Raw genomic sequence first — 12629 nt, 5'->3', positions numbered from 1 at the left:
TAGTATTTTTATAAAAAATTTCAATATATAAATCCAAACTAACATTCTTTACAAAACGCGCATAAAATTATTTAATTCTAGCATGACTTGCGGTCAAATGTATACTTTCTAACAGCTGTTTTATCATAATTTTAATAGGATTTAATAATGGATATAAGTTTTATATTTTGGTGAGAAATAAAAAAATCGAATACTAGGTTGACGACTTTTAAAATCTGTTTACACTGAAAGTTTTTGTTTTTATCAATTAACAATTCAACTTTAAGACTTTGAAACGAAACAAAAGTTTGACATAAAATTTTAAATTCATTAATTTAAAACTATTTTTAAAACTTAAATCAATATAGTAGAAACCAAGTTTTAAAAAATTTTAACAAAATTTCAAATATTCAAATATGAGCTTATTCGAATTTAGAGACAAAATAAAATATTATGTATTAAATAAAAAAATAATATAAATTGATAAGAAAATTTTTAAAAAATTTTTATCTATGGTCTTTACAGCAATATTTACTCACATTGGCATTATTTTCATTGCATTGGCAAAGGTTCTGTGTCCAAATACGCACAAACGAGCATTATCGTTAGCATTAAGTAAAGCAATTGTATAATTTAATTTATATAACTAGATTATAACTTAATATTACTTTAAGCTTTAATATTGAAGCATCACATAACATTGATCCTTTTGTAAATAACTAATTTTGTCACAAAATGAAATTTAAAACTATAATTTCATTTGCGTTTTCTATAGATTAAGTAGTACATTGGTAACCCTATTGGCAGGTGCATCGAAAATGTAAAAAGAAATTTTTCTAAGCATTTCTTCAACAATAATTTTTGGAGACAAATTAAATTTGTTGCTAATGTTTAATATTTACTTGTAATTTTTCAATAACAATAAAGTCATTACAAAAATAATCTAAACTTTTATATATTTCTAAAAAGTAACACCACAAAATACGTTTTTTTTTTAAATACAAGTTTTTCGTAAAAGATTTCATATTCCAACAAGCAAAAAACAAACTAGAAATTTAAAAGTTAGCAGTAACAAGTATACAAATAAGTGTAAAAATTGGCGGACATGTCAGGCACGTGCATTTCAATGCAACGTATGCGTGTTTGACTTAAATTTAGTAAATGAGACTAAATATAACAAGTAGAACTCCCATTCATTATCTAAGAACAAATATCAAAAAAAAGCTTTTAGTTGATTAACCATTCCCATCGGAGGGTTAATCCTGATACACCACACCAGTAAACGTTTCATTTTATAAACAACCGAAGGTAAAATTTTCTCTAAGTTTTTACCTTTGGTTAATATTTATATATAAACATTTATAACAAATATCTAAAAACATTTAAAATAATAAACTCATCATTTTTGTGTTCAAAAATTTAAAAAACCTTTTTGCAAAACCTTTTCTTCAGTGTTGAATTACATTTAAATCCGGTTGGAGGTAAAGTATAATCAGCTATAGATGCGGTTACATTGTCCGTTACTGATTTTATTTACCAGTTTATAAAGCTCTGTTATCTGATTTCTAAACAATTTAACTGAAATGTAGATTTAATTTGTTAGAAGTTACAATGAGTATAAATAAAAACAAAAAAAAGAGAGAGCAAATTTGGTTTGAAATACCTCTATTTTTTTTTATTTTTTTTTATTATACGTTTTAGAGGAATAATTGGATATTGATCTTATCTTGTCTTGGTTTTGATATTGGTCTTAAAGTGTTATGTCTTGGTCTGAGCAATAATCAATTGGTCTTGACTACATCTCTTGACTACATCTGGTACCTAGAAGGCATAATTTATCATTTATCTTTAAAAAACCATAGTTTTTGTAGAATATTGTAATATAGTCTGATAATGTAATATAGTCTCTTAACTATGCAGACATAACATTAAACACTCTGCAAGGAAATTATAACAATATTTTGTGTTGCTCCTTTGTGTTGATCTTTTGGTAATATTGCAGTTCTTTTTTAATCAAACTCTGATATTTCATTTTCTTTAGCATTGATTTTCTCAGTGCTTTCTTATTTTTTGCACAACCGTACCTTGTTCCTTTTTATTAACAGCCTGCTTTAACTTCTTTTTATTGTATGTCATTTCTGGATTCTTTTCATAAGTTTATGGCATCTTAGTAATATAATTAAATAATACTTATATTTTAATAAAACAAATTTGCATTTGTTACCCATTTTGCCCCTGACAAGATAAATTTAAATAGTTTTGTTAAGTATAGACAGCAACAAATATTTTCTATAAATTTTTTAGCAAATTTTTGTTTTTGATGATTGTATGTAAAATTTTTCCTCAATAATCCTATATATTATTTTCCCATAATTGCACAACATAAAATTACATAATATTATAATATAAACCCTGAGGTTGTAACTTCAATTATAGTAGCCTCTTTGACTGTAATTGCCTACTCGGCTTTGAGAAAATGATTTAACATTAAAAAAAAAAATCTGTATAGAATTTCAAATATTAACTTTTTTATAATCTTTTTTTTTTTTTGTTGCACCTTTTCTCATGAACAGACATGTTTTTGCAGCGTAAAAATTAGAATAAATATAGTTGTAATCATAAAATGTTGTAACGCAGTTGTAATTATTATTTAAATCATACTTCTTAATTTCAAGTAAAATGTTAACTTAATACGGTTAATATGCAAAAAGGTGATTGAGTTATTTGTTTCACCTGTTGAGAAAATGGAGAAAGCTCAGGCTGACAAAATTAAGTCAAAATTTGTACTTCCTTGCAATCAAAACAAACTAATGTTTGTTTTTTATGGTTCATAATCAAACTTGCAGAGATTAGGGATGTAACAGTGGCCAGGAGAAATTAATTATGATAATTCAAAAGAATCAAGATTAATTAATGCAATAGATTAAAAATCAATATTTTTTTGTGTGCTTAGAATATTTCTTGCTAAATTAGATCCGATTAAGATTATTTAGTTCAGTTGCTATTTTATGTGAATCGTATAAAAGGATCATTAGATCCAATTAAGATTATGAGGATCCTCTAAGATTTCATCATTTATTTTAATACAATATTCAAAGCACATTATTTGGTTTTAATGTTACCAGTAATTTTTCTTAAAATTTGCCTTAAAATGTGCATACTTGTATTTTTTGAGTAAATCAAAAAATACAATAGATGCATTTTTCAAATTTATGAAAAACTTTAAATCCTGCATCTTTTTAATATATCTATTTTTTTAACTGATTTTATGATAAATACTTGATAAATAACCATAGCTCTAGAAAGCAGGGTAAGCAAAATTATACATATATAAAAATCTTTGTATAAAACAATTGTTACCACATGTAATAAATTTTTATCTTTTAGATTTATTTTATTTTTATTGATTTATAAATTGATTCAAAAGACACTTATACTAAAATAACTTGACTGAACGTATTTTCTAATGAATCATTTGTAAACTATGTTAATTTTAAAGAGTAATGTTTTTTTCTTATTGATTAAATTGATGATGAAGTTAATTATGTTGGTGTGACTTTTATTAACATGTGGTTGTTATGATTATGATCATGGACGATTTTGTGTGAAAACATCAAATATTTTTTATAAAATGCAACGCCAAACTTTATCAAAGATATGACTATTCAAACTTTGCCTTGAAAATGTCTGACTATTCAAACTTTGCCTTGAAAATATGTTTTTGAGCAGTTCAGCTATATTGTTAAGAGTTGGAGTTAAGATTGGTCTTTTCTTAAACAGAAAAAACATGCTCAAATTAAATTAAGTTTGTTACTTATAAATCAGGAATTGTGAAAAATAAAAGGAAAAACTTCTAACTGCTAAATACACAGAAGTTGGTGTTTAATAATTTTTGGAAAGTTTTCTCAACCACCCTGAGCTAATAAGATCCCTCTCCCCATTTATTAAATTTTACTTATTATGAATAAAAAAACTGTATCTTAAATTTCAAAAAAATTTAGCTATTTTAGCCAGTTTAGGTCTTGAAAATTAGAAACTATAAACTCACTAATAGGAGGAAAACAAATTCACAATCACCTGTCTGTTGAGACTACCTTCCTCTGTCCCCTCCTTCCCTTCCTATCTCTTCTCATTTATTACATCTGGATAAAAATTCCCATCCACCCCGCATTGTATTAAGCACCTGAGACTAACTTGACAGTAATGAAACTGGAACACCTTTGACCATATCAAATCGTTCCTTTAGTTGTTGCTGACTTGTTTTTACTGTTTCCTTATTTGCCTGAAAAATAATAGTAATAATAATAGTAAACTAGCTTTCTGGATTCACAATACGGGAATACAGAATGCTGCAACCTAACCACTTTTTTTTATTTAATGAATTTTTTAAAAGTATTCAATAATCAAAAGTTTTAAAAAATCCTACCTTAAAAATTTATTAAAATTTTACCTGGGATTACTTGATTTATTAAAGTGTAGATGTAGAGGCTCAATTTTTTTTTTTAAGTTATCTTGAATATTTTAGTTAAAGTTATCACAATGAATGGAATTATGGTCCTTAAACTAAAATAAAATTGTCAAATGTGCATTGTTAGTAGATAAGTTTAAATGAGGAAGTTTAGAATTTTAATCTGACTTTTTTATTTATTGTTTCTGAATATTTTATGAAGTTTTCATTACTATACTAAACAAGTTTTGACTTAATTACTTTTAGTGAATAACAAAAAGTTGTTTTTTTATTGACCAATGGCTATCACTGGTCTATATAAAAACAAAAAAATTATTATTTCCTTGTATCTCTGTTTTGTCCTGGTCTCTGGTGACCAGAAGCTCTTAACATTTTGGTTGACTTATGTTCCGCAAAAAGAAAAAAGTTAATAAGGTTTTATTAATTAGAACTTATTATTTATAAACCCAAGGTCTTGAATCTTTGCTGCCATTATACCTAAGGACTCCAGGTTCAGAAACTAAAAATTTAATTTTTTTATTTTAGTAGTTCATAAGCTTTTTTGTATTTTTAATGCTCCTGGATACTAAAAACTAGGAAGGAGTAATCTTTTTGTGACTTTCAAACCGGAGTCCTTTTTGGGGCTCCACATCCCTGAGTAAAATTTAATATAGGAGGGAGGGGGGGGGGAGAGTTCTTAATAAGCTTAGGGTGGGCAGGAAAATTTTCTAAAAATTATCAAACATCAACTTCTGTGTATTAGGCACTTAGGAGTTTCACCTTTTATGCCTTTCATTTTTCATAATTGTTCATGTTTTATGTTTTATAACTAACAAATTTAAGTAAATTTGTCCATGTTTTTTTTCTGTTTAAGAAAAGACCTCTTTACAATTCATGTAACAACTTTAACTAAACTAATCAGGGCAACGTTTTCAAGGCATAGTTTGAATAGTCTTTGAAACCGTTTGGAATTAAATGATAAATTTTTGGAAATATTCATAACTTATTGTTATTTTTTTATTGTGCCCTGGATGTTTTTACATGGAATTGCTCTCATGTTATGAGGGCAATTTAATGCATGTTATGCCCTCTTGTTATGACGTCAATTTGATGCCCTCATGTTATGACGGCAATTTAATGCTTATTAAGTCTTTTAGGTTATTTTTTTTTTTCAAAATTTTTTAATAGTTGAATTTTTTTATCTTGTATCATTTTGTCTGAATCTGTGTGTGTCTAGGCTTTTGTTATTCAACCATACTTTTTTAAATGACGTCTTTGAAGGTGAAGACTTCCCCAGTTCCTGCTTGAAATTGTTTTTTGTATTAGTTTATATTACAATAGTTTCAGTTTTCTTGTGAGGGTAATGTTACTGAATTTTCCTCTTTAGCTTCCTTAGCAAATCGTTCTGGAATGAATCTAGGAGTGTCAGTCCATCTACTTTATTTTTTGTAGGCGGTTTTACTTCCCTTTTTTATTAGCTGATCAAAAGAATTTTGATATTCTTTTGGTCAGCATATGCTTCCATTATCTGCTAAATGAAACAAAAATATCTTTTTTAAATTATGTATTTTCTTTGTTAATGTGTTTACAGATCTGAAAAATGATCTGTCACAAAGTAAGCCAAATTTAGTTCACCTTAAGACAGATGCAAAATAAATTTTTTTATTTATGTTATAAATTTACCTTTGTAATTGATTGGATGCCCTCACTTTAAATAGTTCATCTTTGTTCAGAAACTAGCTAAATCAAAATTTTGGTTTTCATTAAGCAGACAGAAAAATAATTCTTATGTACTTCTTTGCAGCCAAAACAAACTAAGTTTGGTGTTCTTAAGTTATCTCGATGCTTCACAATCAAATCTAAATTAGAGTTAAAAGAGTGGTCTGATAATCTTAATTATGCAAAATAGAAGCTTTTATTCCAGTATCCAATAACATAGTGAAAGGTAGACTCCCAGTATTTAGGTTAACACTATCTAAATATTGTTTTAGTAAATATAGTATTTTAAATTTATTTAAAATGCTATATTAAAACAAAAATAGATAAGATTTAAGCTGAATCACAGTTTTGTTCTTAACTACTAATTTAGATTGTGTGTGGTGCAATTATGTATATGGAATTAATAACAATAATCAATAAAACAAAAACCTAAGTAAATAAAATTTTTCAAATAAAAAGCAAATCTGCTTTTTGGTAAATTTGATTTGATATTTAATTTAAAATTAATAAGATTGATCACAGTTTAAGAGCTCCCCATTTAACTTTACAAATCTATGAGAGTTTTAAATAAAAAAATAAAAAGAAAACTAAGTTACTGGTTTAACAAGTTACTGATATATAAAACAAAATAATGTAAAATTTGTATAAATAATAATATAAAACATGTATGATGTTGTTAAAATATTTTATAACTAAGTAGAGAATAGATTTAGTTTCACTTTATATTTATTCTCATATTTTCGAGATAATAATGATTGTGTAAATAATTTTTATTGTGTAAAATATAACTCAATTTCGAAGTTGTTTACTTGTTTGATTTTAAAATTGCAAGACTCACTTAGATGTTTTTAAGTAAAGTTTACTTTAGGTTTTTTTAAAAGTTTTTGTTCATTTACAAATTATATGGTTTAATTTCTTTTTGCACCAAAATTCAATTTGATGGTACTTGTATATAAATTATGATCCTTTTTAAAGCAAAACAATTATTATTTTTATGCATATTTTATAATTTTTTTTTTTTTGTAATTTCTCTTAGGCCGAGATAAATACCTTTATGTTTTTTTAAATTTTTTATGTAATATAGCAGTTCTTTTGCAATCAAAATCTGATATTTTATCTTCTTTAGCATTAATTTTCTCAGTGCTTTCTTATTTTTGCACAACCTTACATTCTTATTTTTGCACAACCTTACATTCTTCCTCTTTAAAAACAGCCACAGTTTTTTTTATGTCATTGGCTTTTTTTAAATGTTTTAAAGTTTTTTCAAAATATTTAAAATTTATTTCCACAAGAATAGATAAGATTTAGGCGAAATCAAAGTTTTTGGTGCAATAATGTACATTCATAATATTTATACATTCATAATGTTTTGTTTATGGTGCAATAATGTACATTCATAATGTCTGTGGTGCAATAATGTACATTGGCATTCATAACAATAATTAATAAAACTAAAATCTAAGTAAATAAAAATTTCAAATTTATAGCAAATCTTCTTTTGGTTGAATTTGATTTGATATTTAATTTAAAATTGATAAGATTGATCACAGTTTTGGAGCTCCCCATTTAACTTTACATAAGCTACGACAGTTTTAAATTATAATAGTTATAAAAATGAAAATATAACAAAGGTACTGATCGAACATGTATAATATTGCTAAAATGTTTTATAACTAAGTAGAGAATAGATTTAGATTCTATATATATATATATATTTATTCTGTGTATTAATAATGAAATTATAATAATAGTTGTTGTGATATTAATATCACGATTGTATAAATATTTTTTATTGTGTAAAATATTACTCACTTTTCAATTTGTTCTCTGGTTATACTGATTATCAAATCACAAAATACAGGTTCGTTCAGATGTTTTTAAGTAAATTTATTTTTGCTTTAGGTTTTTTGAAACAATTTTTTGTTCATCGACAATTTATATGGTTTTTATCTGTTATGCGCCAAAATTCCATTTGATGAAATCAAATATGATTCTATATTTATAAATTATGACCTTGTGAAAGCAATTCATTTTATTTTTTTAATTTTTTTTTTGTAATTTGTCTTAAGCAGAGATAAATACTTTTATAAAGATTTTTTTGTATTTAAATTAACTTGTGTGTGCCTCAAACAGATCTCAGTTTGACTTTTAATTTGTGTCTTAAATAAAAGTTCTGAATCTGATCACAAACCATCGATTGCAAAAGCACAAATACATCATAGTTCAGATAAATTATTTCCAATAAATTTGTCTGATAGTTTAAATTTGTCAGAATATTGGTTTATAAAATTAAAAAAATCCTTTGCAGAAATTTTAAACAAAAATGTTTTATTTCAAAATATAAGTATGCGAAACACATGGCTTCATTCAGGAAATAAGAGATTTTTTAAGCATTTTTTGTCAATTAAGACATAAGAAGGTCTTTTATTTGGATAAGAATAGTTTTTTTGATACTATCAGTGAAGCAATTTGTGTACCATGAATTTAGATGGGATATAAATTTTCATCCAAATTAAATTTATTGAAGATGCAAGAAACCAAACTTACCAGACAAAATCTTATTTTTAAACAGAAATGTAAGGCTATCAGTAAAGCTATAGTTTTACTGATAGCATTACCAGATTACTTTTTGTTTAAATGATTGTTATCTAAGTTAAAAGTTAAAAAGAATAAAACAAGGTGCATCTTCTCTTGTAATATATCCTCAATCGAAAAAGGAAAGTTAGATTCAATTTTATGTCAACACACTATTAAAACTAACTACATGGTTTGAGTTAGTCATCAAAACTTTAACCCTCCGTCGGGCGCGCTTGATCGAAATGATACGCGTCAATCATTTTTATCTTGTACATGTTTTTGAGTAATGACTTAATGTTCTGCTTTTTAGTAACTATATTTTTTTCCTTCTTTTATTGTTCTACATCATCAAACATGTTTAAATCATTTCATATGAATTGATTTTGCGCCATTATATGTTACATTTTATAAGTTTGATTATAATTTAAAAAAACTTATATCTGGTTAATACATTTTTAAATTAGTTGACATAACTTGATATTATTTATTGTTCAATTCAACGGGGATGTATTTTTTTTTTAATTAAAAAATCAAATTGATACATTGCGCCTCAGAGCGTTAATGGTTAAAAAAGTCTTTATTACCAAAGGTTGGATATAAATCTAACCTTTCGTACATATAATTAAAACATTTTTATTTATATTTTTGAATAATATTTTTTTTGTTTATTTTTTTTTTAAATATATTAGTAATTCCTCCTATTTGCCTCTAAAATGGATGATAGTGTGAGATTATTTATTCTTGAAAGTTCAAAAGATATAGCGGAATTTATTAGTCAAACAAAATCTAGTCTAAAAATCCATTATTCAATTGCATTTTCAACCGACTGTTTTTAATCGTTTCCTTTTTCGTTCTATATGTTTACAACATTTGCACAATATGGTACTATTTTTAATGTAAGTCGACAGTTCGTCTAAGTTAAATATTCTGGCATGAACCTGTGTTTCTTTTGCAAAAAGTTTCAGAGAAATATTGTTTTTATGAAACAGTTGTGAATGAGAAATTATTTTCTTGTTTACGTTAAAATGTTTGTTACATGGATTTATTTTTTACTTTTTAAAACAATATGTCATTTGATGCGATTTTATGGTAATTTTTAAATTTAATCGATTATCGGTTTATCTAAGGTATGTTTGTTGCTTGTTTTAATATATTATATATATATTACATTTTGTAGCTATGCTTTAATGATGAAATAATGTTGACTATGGTGTGTAAATGTCTCCTTTTTATGAATCTTTCTAATTTTTTTGTTTTTCACCATGACAGCCTTTTTTCATAAGCCTTGCTTATTTCTGTTTCGACTTTAATCGCTCAGTATAAATCAAGAAACGCATTTTGTATCACATATTATATTTTATCTTATAAAATTTATAAAAATATATTATTTTGAAGACAGATAAAATGCGAAAATGCGGATATTTTCAACGGGTTAGTGATGTGAATAAAGTGCGAAATATTTTTCTTAACTTTTTTTTCTGCACTTTCTTCCTCTACATAACCTGTTGAAAGTTTAAGTATTTTACGAATACAATATAAATCGTCCTTAAAGAAAAAAATTCATCAAAGTTTTTAATCAACGTCGAAATCGAATGAACAAATATTCTTTTTACAAAATTTCTTTTGAAATTTGATTTATAAAAAACATTCACTTGTTTAATAAAATGTCTTATGTTTTATTAAAACAACCGAACGACGAAATTTTCTTGAAATATATGAATAAAAGAAAGTATTTTTAAGTTATATAAATGAATAATTTTTGTTATGTTATTTTAAATATATTTAATTTATAATTTATATTTAAATTATTTCGTTTTAAAAATGTGATAAAATGTTTAAATTAACAAAATTAAAAAATTGTCTATATTTTTATAATTTTTTTTAAAGAATTATTTTATTTAAAAGTTTCACTATTCTAATATTTTTATATATCATTTTAATTTAATATTTATTTGTGTATATAATATTATTATGTAAAATAAAATCTATTTAATAAAAATAAAAATTATATATGATTTTTTATTCAATCATTAAATTCATAAAAATTAATAAAATTATATGTATGAATATGTAGAATATTATAATGTATATAATTTTTAATGTTATAATTTATTATTTTAATAATTTATTTGTTTATTTTTATAATTAATATTTAATTTTACTTTAGATCGTCTAAGAAAAAGTAAAGATGAAGATTACCATGATTTATTCATTGAATGTTTTTATGAAAGTCAATCATCATTTACTGATGAAATAAAATCAATTGTTGATAAACGATTGAGAGATTGGGAGATTGGATGGTGTATTTCGATTGACGATGGAAAAACTTCTTACTTAACTTCTTGCGAAAATTATTTCATAAATCATTACTTAAAATCTGGAAGAAAGTTATGGTCGTTAAGTGTTTATAAAAATATTTTAAGTGATGAAGAAAAAAAACTTTTAATACAATGTTCAACTAATGTTCGCGAAGTCATCTTTTGGCGTCCAATTAATTTCGAAGGATGGAAACCGAAAGATAAGATTAAAGTGTTGTTATTGATCTCACATTATTTTATAACAAAAACAGATTTTGAAGAAAATTTTCTTCCGTGGATTAATCTTTGTGAAGAATTACATCTTGAACTTCACAATGACATTGATTTTAATAAAGAAATTTGTGAATGGATTCGTTGTTCGAATATGAAGAAGTTTGAGATCAGTTACCGTGAAAAATATTTTAGTAACCTCGATGAATTAAAAAACTTTACAACACGATAAAATATTTAATATTTTAAATATATTAAAAAAAAACAATAATTATAAATAAATAATGAAATATTTAATGTATTAATTTATAATAAATATGTTTTTAAATATGCAAATTAATTTTACTAGTTTATTAGATTTATTATTTAAAAGTTTAAATTTTTATTAATAAAATATCATAAAATAATTCGTTTTTAAATATATTAACAATTATAATTATAATATAAATTAACAAATTATTAATTTATTAAATATAACTATTATTATGGTATATAAATTTTTATAATTTTTTTATTGTTATAATTATTTTTTATTGTTATTATTATTAATAATATTATGCTTTTTAAACTACGGTACATAATTTATTGTTTTTTTTTTTGTTAAATTTTGAAAAAATATATAAAAATTATTTATACATTAGATTGCACTTATACACTTTTTACACGAATTAATGTTGATAAAAAATATTTTTTTAAGGTTTGCGCCATTGTTTAAGAGAGTTTATTTTAGAGATATGCGTCGTCAAGAAAATAAAAAAATTCGATGGTTTAGTAGAATTTTTCGTCGAAGCTTTTCAGTTCGAAATTTCATGTTTCATCTCACGTTTTTACTTTATTTTAAACCGTTTTTGAATTTTATTTAATCGATCAAAATGTTATAAAATATAAAATTTCAATAAATATTAAAACAAATATTTTAAAAATAGTTTTCGTTGTTTTTGTTAAATTTTTATTTAAAATTTAATTAAACCTTTTTTTTTACGATTAACAAATAGTTCAAAGGGGTCGTCTAAATTAGTACGTACGCTCATAGGGGGAAGGGGGGAGGTCTTCGAAAAGCGTATAGGGGGAGGAGGAAGGGTTCAATTTAGAAGTACGTACCTCAATTTTCTAATTTATCACAATTAACCAGCTAATCAATAAAAAGTTAAAATTCTGACTAAAGATCCTAGTTTGCCATTATAAAAGAATGTATGGTATAGCGAGTAGAGAGTATAGTTTCCCTCTACGCACACACATGCATAAACGCCCTCAGGATTTTTTTAGATATTATACATAATTTACTTTCACACATCGTGCAAACTCCATCTTAAGCATATTTATACCTATGCCAAATCAGGAGGCCTTGCAAAAAATTGGGATGGCGGAGGCCTGGGAAC

General features: G+C 24.6%; 1 long non-coding RNA gene across 1 annotated transcript; it reads left to right on the top strand.

Annotated features, from left to right (window-relative positions):
- The first annotated feature begins 9509 nt into the window (after positions 1-9509).
- Positions 9510-11098, top strand: LOC136075044 (uncharacterized). Its single transcript, XR_010635650.1, has 2 exons — positions 9510-9849; positions 10890-11098. It is a non-coding gene; the product is annotated as an uncharacterized LOC136075044 (long non-coding RNA).
- Positions 11099-12629: the final 1531 nt, after the last annotated feature.

Source organism: Hydra vulgaris, chromosome 01 (genome assembly GCF_038396675.1).
Source record: "Hydra vulgaris chromosome 01, alternate assembly HydraT2T_AEP".
NCBI lineage: Eukaryota > Metazoa > Cnidaria > Hydrozoa > Anthoathecata > Hydridae > Hydra > Hydra vulgaris.
This window is presented reverse-complemented; position numbering and strand designations above follow the sequence as displayed.